General features: G+C 37.5%; 1 pseudogene; it reads right to left on the reverse strand.

The window, feature by feature from the left end:
• Nucleotides 1-1696: 1696 nt before the first annotated feature.
• Nucleotides 1697-8466, reverse strand: LOC127441636 (tripartite motif-containing protein 16-like; annotated as a pseudogene).
• Nucleotides 8467-10805: the final 2339 nt, after the last annotated feature.

The raw sequence follows: 10805 nt of genomic DNA on the forward strand, positions 1-10805 counted from the left end.
ATCTCGATAAATTAAATATACTTAATGACAATATACTGAAAATCGTTTTTAATAGGATTTTTTGTCATTGTTTTCATTATTTACTCACCCTCATGTAATAAATGTTACATAACTGTCTGTTGCGTTCATGAGGGCTTAAGAGATTAAATAAAATTTCATCCACAATCGCAGCAGAAGACATTCCTGATTAAACCACTTGAGTGGTATGGATTGCTTTTATGCTGCTGCTGTCTTTTTTGGGATCTAGAAAGTTATGGACATCATTGATTTAAAATAAGAGTTTGAGACTGCATGAGGGTGAGCAAATGAGAAAATGTAGATTTTTAGGTGAACTATCCCTTTAATGATTCCAATTCTTATTGCATTTACTGCCCTCAGCAGCCTGTATTCAAATTATTATAATGTCAGATTTTGAGAGAGCAGATGAAACAAATCCTAAATACATTTTATACAAAAGTGTTTTTACACGGATTTTTCAGAGGCATAGATGCAATTCAGTAATTGATCCTAACTATACAATAAGAAAAATTCTAAACCAAAAAATTTGGTAACCTATATTTCATTCATTCATTTTATAAAATTCCTCTGCAATGCCTGATTTAAAGGAATATTCCAGGTTCAATACGAGTTAAGCTCAATCGACAGCATTTGTTGCATAATGTTGATTACCACAAAAATTAATTTTGACATGCATAACCCTTTTCTGTAAAACAGCAAAAATCTGGGTTACAGTGTGGCACTTGGCCAGTTTTTGAACGTTAAAATACTTTTTCAAAAGTATAGCCACAAGACAAACAATATTTGTGTTAACATTATTTTAGTGTGATTAAAATCACTTACTAATCTTTTCTGTGTGACGTTATAGCCAATTTTACAACTTCGTTGCCATGATGATCAACAAACACTAAAATGACTAAAAATGTTCATTTAAACAACTTTACTGCTCAAATAATAGACGAGTTTTAACAGTAGAATTAATGCAAGTGCTTTTATAAGATTCACATTTCTGCCTTTAACCCCTCCAAAAATTGGCAGCATTCACTTTCATTATAAGTGTCTCACTGTAACCTCAGTTTTTGCTTTTTTTTTTTTTTTTTTTTTTTTTAAGAAAAGGAGGGATGAGTTGACTTTTTTTTTTGTGTGGTAATCAACATTATGGCACAAATGCTGTCAATTGAGCTTAACTTGTATTTATCCCGTAATATTCCTTTAAGTCTCAGGTACAACCTTGCACAATAGTAATGGTTCTTTTTCCAGTTTGTGTAAATTCGAGCTGGACATGGCAAAAGTCATCACTTGCGTGTCAGATTAAGTTAGTATGTATACATATAGGTGTCTTTGATTTACTAAAAAAGAACCGGCTCATAAGAGTCATTTGTTCAGGAATCGGACTATACTGGTTACTCTGTATATATTTGCCCAGTAGATTTAAAAGAACAAAAATAATTTGTTCGGGATTTCAACTATACAAGTCACGCTGTGTGTTTTGCACTACAGATTCAAAACAACTGGCTCATAAGCAACTGGTAACTCTGGCCATCCTGTGTTTCGTGCTGTAGATCAGCGCTGCCTCTAAAAAATGCGCTGCAGGAAACATTGTCAAGACAATTTTTGTACAATCTTCTGTCCGCAATGGTGAAAAATTGCATGTTAGGGAACCATTAACACAACCGAGTGTCGTGAAAAATCATACGGTTATGGATTTTTATTTTTTTTTATTAAGAAAACAAGAGACACTTATTGCTTTTCACTTTTGATAAAAATATATGTATACTCATCGAGCACTTTATTAGGAACATCTGTACACCTACTTATTCATGCGAATCAGCCAATCGTGTAGCAGCAGTGCAATGCATAAAATCGCAGATACAGGTCAGGAGCTTCAGTTAATGTTCACATCATCCATCAGAATGAGGAACAAATCAGAATGATTTGTGTCATGATTGTTGGTGCCAGACAGGCTGGTTTGAGTATTTCTGTAACTGCTGATCCCCTGGGATTTTCACACATAACAGTCTCTAGAATTTACTCAGAATGGTGCCAAAAACAAAAAACATCCAGTGAACAGCAGTTCTGCAGATAGAAATGCCTTGTTGATGAGAGAGGTCAACGGAGAATGGCCAGACTGGTTCGAACTGACAGAAAGGCTACGATAACCCAGATAACCACTCCGTACAATTGTAGTGTGCAGAATAGCATCTTAGAATGCAAATTTCGAACCTTGTGGTGGATGGGCTACAACAGTAGAAGACCACGTTGGGCACAATAGTGTTCCTATTAAAGTGCTCGGTGAGTGTATAACAAATGATCTTTACATATTAGTGCACACGTTTTGTACTAAGCTGAGAAGCTAAAGGTTCGACAGAGTTTCAAATTGGAACCAAGTCCAACCCAGAATCCAGGATAGAGGGGTTGGGTGAAGGTGGTCTGCTCTCGATGAAGGGAAGTCATACTATCATCTGCTAAAAAAAAACACTATAGAAAGCTAGAGTACAAGCTCTGTGATCAAGATACACCCCAATTCTATTTGGCATTGTATTTCTATGCTAGACTTGCTGTGCTGGAACAAACAAAGAGATTCTGAGAAATCTAAGCTCCAGGATTTGGAATTGCTTCCTAGTTTTCTGTCACTATTCCCTCCAGTCCTGAGAATCCCTTTGTAGGAAACTCCAATGGAAACTCCCCCACTGCCTCCCCACTCCACCTCCCAGTAACAGCGTCCCAACAGACCTTTCGTGCATAAGACCTGAGCCCAGCTGCTGAACTGCTCTGGATGATCAGGGTACGACTGAGGCTCTGGTTCTGTCGTGACCTCTCGATGGTCTCCAGGGAGACGGAGGAAAGAGTTGGCAGTGTTTGGGTCTAACGTCAAATCACGACAATCTGTTGATTGAAAAGAGGAAATGAAAAGGTGTGTTTTAAGAGGTCTAGCACAGAACGTATTTAGGCACTGATAGTATCTGCTGGTTTTCTGCTTATTATTCTTCTAAATGGTCTATGAGTAAGAGTAGAGGTCGTAGAGGAAAGAGGCAGCTCAGTTTTTCATGCATGTTTTAGCTTATACCTTTCTAACCGTATGGTCTATGCAGTTCTTGTTGGGTTTCTGCTTATTATTCTTCTCAATGGCACCTTGTAAAACAGTATAATAAAAAGTTGTGAAATTTGGTGCACATCTTCATGTGAGTCTCAGCTTCAATCATGCCAAGTTTGGAGTCTCAAATGCTAAAATTTGAATGCATGTTTAAGCTTCCAAATTTCTAACCATTGTTGGTTTCCTGCTTATTCTTCTCAATGGTCCATAGCAGCTTATAGAACATAATAGTCAAAATGTATCAACTTTGGTGCACACTTAGGGGATAGTCTCAGCTTCGATCATGCCAAATTTTGAGTCTCTATCTCAAACCCTCACATCTTCACACATGTTTTAGCTTAGAACTTTCTAATCATATACAGTAAAAACATGTTTTTTTTTTTCCTCTGGTTATTTGTGCCATAGTCAAAAACTTACTTTAAAACTCATCATAAACCTTTTTGGGGATCTTCCCCAAATTTGTGTCAGATGTGAAATCTTTCAACTATATTGGTCAAAAGTTAATAAAAGCTTTTTGATATACCTATACTTCAGTTTTAATATATTTTGATATACCATCTGTCTGTCTGTCCTTTTTAATTATCAGTTTTCATGTTGTGCTGGAATATCAAGCATATGAAATGACACTTACATTATAAGAAATCTCTAGTCCTCGGCTCAGTTTGTGGTGAGATTTCTTGTGCTGGAAGAGGTCAGTAAGTTTAATTAGGTCAGATGTGTCTCTTAACTTACACATGTAAACACGGTGAGTTGACATGCTTTAATGACACTTGCTGGAAGCGATGTGAATTTCTATACCTGTTTCAGTGTTCACTGGTAAACTCAAGGTATTTTCAGCTGACTGATTGTGCTCTTCATCAACTGTAAATACAGATTTGTCAGGTGTCATGAGTTGAGTTTGTATATCAACAATGCTGATGTCTTTGTAATTCAAAACAGATAAGGTGTGTTTCTTATAAATAAATAAAAAATTAAGGAATACATTTTATTTAGTTAATTTGCAAATAAAAAGGACCGGAACAATGAATTTGATAAAATGATGTAATTTATGTTTACAATAAAAAAAATAAATAAAAAAAATTGCTTTATCCATTTTAGTGCACTGACAAAACTCCTACACATCCATAATCAGCAATCTCTAATAAGTTTTGGATCTGAATGTTTTTTAATCTTGGCAATATTTGACTATTTAGAGACTATAAAGACGAAACTCACCCATTTCTGAAATTCTTGCTGATTCTCTGTCACAGACGTCATTGACTCTCTCTTTTAGCTCTGTGAGAGCTTTCCTCAGTATCAGCAAAGAGAAGTAAGGATGGACATCAATGCAGGGCTGACCACCGACATCAGGAGGAGCACACAGAGTCTTATAGTTCTACACAAGTGAATCAAAGAGGTGACATTAGCATGAACAGGTAAATTCAGGATTAAGCAAACCAGCCCCCTAACTGAAAAGGTCTCCCTTACCAGACTGAGGCTATGTTCTGAAAAGCATACCATATACTAGAGGTTGACCGATATATTGGCACAAATAGTTGCTTTTTGGAACTATCGGTTATCAACAAAAATCAATGCCGATATTTGCCAATCATGTATTTATTTTATTCCTCTGTCTCTGGAGCTGGAGTGTTCTACAGTTAGAAATTAGTATAACAGCTGCCTCTATAGGTGAAATAAAAACGCTGTAAAAATGTGCACTTTCACATACTACTTTTCTTTTTAAATAGTAGGCACTATGCAGTGAATACTGTCAAGTGTTCAGCAAGAAGCCAGTAGTTTTCCATTCTGAACATAGCAGCCTGACATTTGTTGGCCCAAATTCCCCAGCAGCCTACACAATCACAATGTAAGTTATTTAATGTGACTTATATTCTTCTGCTGTAGCCCTATTGCTCCTGGTTTCGGATGCCTTCTAGATTTCATGTGGAGTATCGTCGCCTCTGGCACAAATAAACCGGTGTGAAACTCAGGACTTCACCTGTAGGAAATGGATATGGTCCTCTGTGTTTGAAAGCACCTCTAGCTCAGCCTCTCCTCTCCTGTGTTCAATTATTTGTTGATTGAGTCGTTCTAGAAGCTTCTCCGTCTGGCCTAGAGCTGTCCTCTCCTCACCCCTGATCAGCTCTTTCACCTCATTGTGCTTCCTTTCGAAGAAGCGCAGAAGTCTGGTGAAGATCTTTTCACTGTCATCCTCAACCACTTGTGCAGAACGCTGCTCCGATGTTGGCAATGGAAAGGAAATTGTTCAGTTTAGTGGAACTACACTTGAATATCAGATTTGTTTCACCTAAAAATGAGAATGTTTTCATAAACTTGACATGTCTTTGCAAACCACAAAGTTCCTGTGTAGTTTAATTGGTAGTTTGGTTCCAAGGGAATCCACCAAATTATAGAATGTACCTTGAGTGTATGCACTGCAAATTGCTTTGGATAAAAGTGTCTGCCAAATAATTAAATATACATTTCAAACGACATCAGATTCACTTGTCTTGTGACTAGTGATTGACCGACGTATTGACCAGGCTGATAAGTTGGCAAATTTTAGACGCCATTGACAAATAAGACTGTCCAAGGTGATAAAAATGAGAAATCTTTTAAAAATCTAGTTTAAAAAACACATATCAAGTTTTTAGAAATGTAATCTTTGTGTCCAATTTGGTTTCATATGTTTTTTGAAAAATATTTATAGCATTTTATACAAAAAACAACAACTAATTATTTTGAGTGAGTGTAATCATTTATTTAAAAAATTGTTTTCAAACATATTTTTCAAGGTAAAAACTATTAATATTAACTTTAACAAATATCATGCATTTTTCATCAGGAATATCAAAACGTTTTCTCAGGGTTACTATGCTACCATGCTACCTGCATGTTGGTTACACTACATGACTTTGACTTGGTGGACAAAAGTTTTTCAAATATTAATATTTTACTATTAACTAAATAGTTTCACTGCTCATTTTTTAAAGAAATAATAAGAAAATATTATTCTGCACTCTCCTGCAAATATTTCTTCTTCATCTTTTTATTTTTTTTTTTACTTTTTTTTTTTTTTTTTTTTAATTTCAGCTTTTGAGACTTTGATTATTTTTTCTTTTTATTTATTTTTTTTTTTTTACACATCATTTGATTTTTTTTTTTTTTTACTTTAAGCCACAGAAAAAAAAATTATTGTGAGGCTTTTGAAAATACTGTAAGTACTGTAAGTTATTGACCCATTTGGCAATTTGTCACCTCCAAGTCAATAAATAAAAAAACCAGTTCTGTTTTATGTTTATCTATTTATTTAATTATTTATTGTGAATTGAATGACTGAGTAAAATGACTAATTTTCTGTGCATATCAATTGCTATATTGTGTATTATTTATACAACTGCATTATATTGGCATTGGCCACCCTGTTCTCGAGATATCGCATTGGTCATTGAAAATAAATTATTGGTCGACCACTACTCATGAGCGATCGCAACACTCAAATGTTTGAGAATGAGATTTAAGAGCTAAAGTGGAGGGCAATATTTTTTGCAAATAATGACTTAAAGCTGAAGTGTGTAATTTCTGCACCAATAACACCACCGAACAGAATTGCAAAAATAAACATTGTTTTCAAACAGCTTTCCAAATAAAAACAGATAGTCACGCCCCCAAATCATGCCATTGGTTGAGTCATGTTGATGTGTCTGGCTTGATGGGTGGCTCAAACAAATAGAGGAATTTGTATAGCACCACAGAAACACAGTGTTTAAAGTTTTCAAGAAAATTAACAGCTTACTTATAGTTGTATCTGCATATTAAGCTGAGATAGGAGAAAGTATTTTACCACAGAAAAATTACACACTTCAGTTTTAAGCTATCGCATGGCTTTAGAAGAATGGAAATACAGTGCATGTGGATACAGTTGTAATTCAAATACAGTTGTATGGATTACTTTTATGATACTTTTTTGTCATTTTTGGCAGGGGCGGATCATCCAGTGAGTTTTATGGGCATGTGCCCAGGGGACCAAGCCACTAGGGGGCCCACACGAGCAAAAAGTCAAGCCAATGTAAACACGCCCATTGTAAAATGGTGCCTCAGTTTGTTCCTGGGTGGCAGCAGATGTCCTAACCCCACCCCCGCCCTAATCCTAAACATATGGAGCCTGTAAGTCTCAGTAGTCGGCCAGGAACAACGCACGGCACCTTTCACCCATCACATGTAAACATGAAGACGGTGTGCAGCAGCGAAATGCGTCCATGTAGCGCATGGTCATAAAGTAACGTTGCGCTCCGCAAACCTGACGCAGAATGATTGACAGGCAGAAAGTGCTTCAATGTCTTCTGATTGGCTAAATAAAGAATCTGACAGCAGCCCACAGCCTTTTTTTTTTTTTCAGCTGTTTACAGATACTAGCGCCGAGATATTTCATGACATCTCTCTATTTCAGTGATATCTGACAGGTAATAGGGACGCATTCTGCGTATCAATTCATACAGCACCTTTAACAATAGCAAACAGTTTGGCTCAATAACACATTGATGCACTTACCTTTACATATTTTACTACATCTCTGAGTTCCTTTTCTCTCTCCTTGCACCTCAGCTTTGACTTCCTCCATGCCTCCTCCAGGTATTTCTGTTTTAAAATCATGAGATTTAAAGACTTGATTTGTTTGCCATCTTAAAACTTTTGACAAAATTCTATGTTGTGTGATTCAAATATTTTTTATTGCAGTTTAAATTACCTGTTTGTCAATCCTCTCCTCCGTAATCGATACTACGCTGTGTCCCTTATGTCCATCCTTTAAGCACGAACTACAAATGCACTGTTGGTCGGTGCGACAGTAAACCTCCCGCAGTTTATTGTGCCGTGAACAAATTCTTTTCTGCGATTGCCTTGTAACTTCAATAAGCTGATGCATCCTTCCTCGATTTCTTTCATTGTGAGGTTTTAGGTGAATTTCACAGTATAACGTCTGACATTTTACACAAAACTTAACAGCTCTATGCTTCTTCCCAGTGCACACATCACATTCCACATCCTTGGAATGACTATGTAGACCATCTTGAACTCCAGTTCTCCTCAGTTTTTCCACAATATCAGCCAGCATGGTGTTTCTGGACAGCGCAGGTCTGGGACTAAAGGTTTGACGACACTGAGGGCAGCTGTACGCTTCTTTTAACTCACATTTCTTCCAGTAACCTTTAATACACTCCATACAATAACTGTGACCGCAGGGAATAGTGACTGGCTCCCACAGCACTTCCAGGCACACAGAGCAACAGAATTGGTCCTTGTCCACAGAGATATTTGTGCCTGACATTTTTCTCAACAGATTATTAGAGGAGAGTGAAACGAAAGACAGAACGGTGGTAAGGAAGGCAGGAAAAAGAGAACGGAGACAAAAGAGTGTTTGTGTATAAACTGGGCGTGTGCATAATGCAGGTAGAAGCTTATCAGGTTTCTGTTCAAAACAGCCTGAAGCGAGCCAATCACACACGAGAACAGAAAGAGTACACTTCTTTGCTTTTATGCAAATCAAAAGCACCAGGTGGACAAGCTTCACATGCAACCTGTGTATAGAAATGAATATTATATATATATGTGTATATATATATATATATATATATATATATATATATATATATATATATATATATATATATAAACTCACCAAAAAAGAAACTTCCTCTCACTTTCAACTGCTTTTATTTTCAGTGTTTTTAACATGTGTAAATATTTGTATGAACATAAAAAAATTCAACAACTAAGACATAAACTGAACAAGTTTCACAGACATGTGACTAACAGAAATGGAATAATGTGTCCCTGAACAAAGGGGGGTCAAAATCAAAAGTAACAGTCAGTATCTGGTGTGGCCACCAGCTGCATTAAGTACTGCAGTGCATCTCCTCCTCATGGACTGCACCAGATTTGCCAGTTCTTGCTGTGAGATGTTACCCCACTCTTCCACCAAGGCACTTGCAAGTTCCCAGACATTTCTGGGGGGAATGGCCCTAGCCCTCACCCTCCAATCCAACAGGTCCCAGACGTGCTCAATGGGATTGAGATCCAGGCTCTTCACTGGCCATGGCAGAACACTGACATTCCTGTCTTGCAGGAAATCACGCACAGAACGAGCAGTATGGCTGGTGGCATTGCCATGCTGAAGGGTCATGTCAGGATGAGCCTGCAGGAAGGGTACCACATGAGGGAGGAGGATGTCTTCCCTGTAACGCACAGCATTGAGATTGCCTTCAGTGACAACAAGCTCAGTCCGATGATGCTGTGACACACCGCCCCAGACCATGACAGACCCTCCACTTCCAAATCGATCCTGCTCCAGAGTACAGACCTCGGTGTAATGCTCATTCCTTCGACGATAAACGCAAGTCCAACCATCACCCCTGGTGAGACAAAACCGTGACTCGTCAGTGAAGAGCACTTTTTTGCCAGTCCTGTGTGGTCCAGCGAAGGTAGGTTTGTGCCCATAGGTGACGTTGTTGCAGGTGATGTCTGGTAAGGACTTGCCTTACAACAGGCCTACAGGCCCTCAGTCCAGCTTCTCTCAGTCTATTGCGGACAGTCTGAGCACTGATGGAGGGATTGTGCATTCCTGGTGTAACTTGGGCAGTTGTTGTTGCCATCCTGTACCTGTCCCGCAGGTGTGATATTCGGATGTACCGATCCTGTGCAGGTGTTGTTACACATGGTCTGCCACTGCGAGGACGATCAGCTGTCCTTCCTGTCACCATGTAGCACTGTCATAGGCGTCTCACAGTACAGACATTGCAATTTATTGCCCTGGCCACATTTGCAGTCCTCATGCCTCCATGCAGCATGCCTTAATGCACGTTCACACAGATGAGCAGGGACACTGGGCATCTTTCTTTTGGAGTTTTTCAGAGTCAGTAGAAAGGTCTCTTTAGTGTCCTAAGTTTTTATAACTGTGACCTTAATTGCCTACCGTCTGTAAGCTGTTAGTGTCTTAACAACCGTTCCACAGGTGCATGTTCATTAATTGTTTATGGTTCATTGAACAAGCATTGAAAACATTGTTTAAACCCTTTACAATAAAGATCTGTAAAGTTATTTGGATTTTACAAAATTATCTTAAAAATACAGTGTCCTGAAAAAGGGACGTTTCTATTTTTGTTGAGTTTATAAATATACTTTCCCCATTCTGATGGTTGATGTGAACATTAGCTGAAGCTCCTGACCTGTATCTGCATGATTTTATGCACTGCACTGCTGCCACACGATTGGCTAATTAGACAATCGCATGGATGGATGATTGTTGGTGCCAGATGGGCTGGTTTGAGTGTGTATATATATATATATATATATATATATATATACACACTATATCAGGGTTAGAAATTAAGGGGCGCTTGGGGCAAAAACATCGCCACCAAATTTTTTTTTATTTATTTTTTTTTTTATATTTATTTATTTGTAACATCTGATATAGTTCTTAATATTCGATTATAGTTCTAGTTATACATATTATGGCATACAGTATGAAATGATGTGTATTTAGTTCTTAGGGTAAGAGGTAATACATTCTAAATTTGTAGGAACCATTTGTATAATTTTTTATTAATGAATCAATTTAATTGGTGTATTTGACATAAACGTATGAGACAGGTTAAAATGCTTAGAAAAAAATGCCCCTGAAAAGCAAATCCAAGGGGACAAATACTGCCCCTTAATGTATAAGTTAATTTTTGAC

The sequence above is a fragment of the Myxocyprinus asiaticus genome, chromosome 5 (assembly GCF_019703515.2).
Source record: "Myxocyprinus asiaticus isolate MX2 ecotype Aquarium Trade chromosome 5, UBuf_Myxa_2, whole genome shotgun sequence".
Taxonomy (NCBI): domain Eukaryota; kingdom Metazoa; phylum Chordata; class Actinopteri; order Cypriniformes; family Catostomidae; genus Myxocyprinus; species Myxocyprinus asiaticus.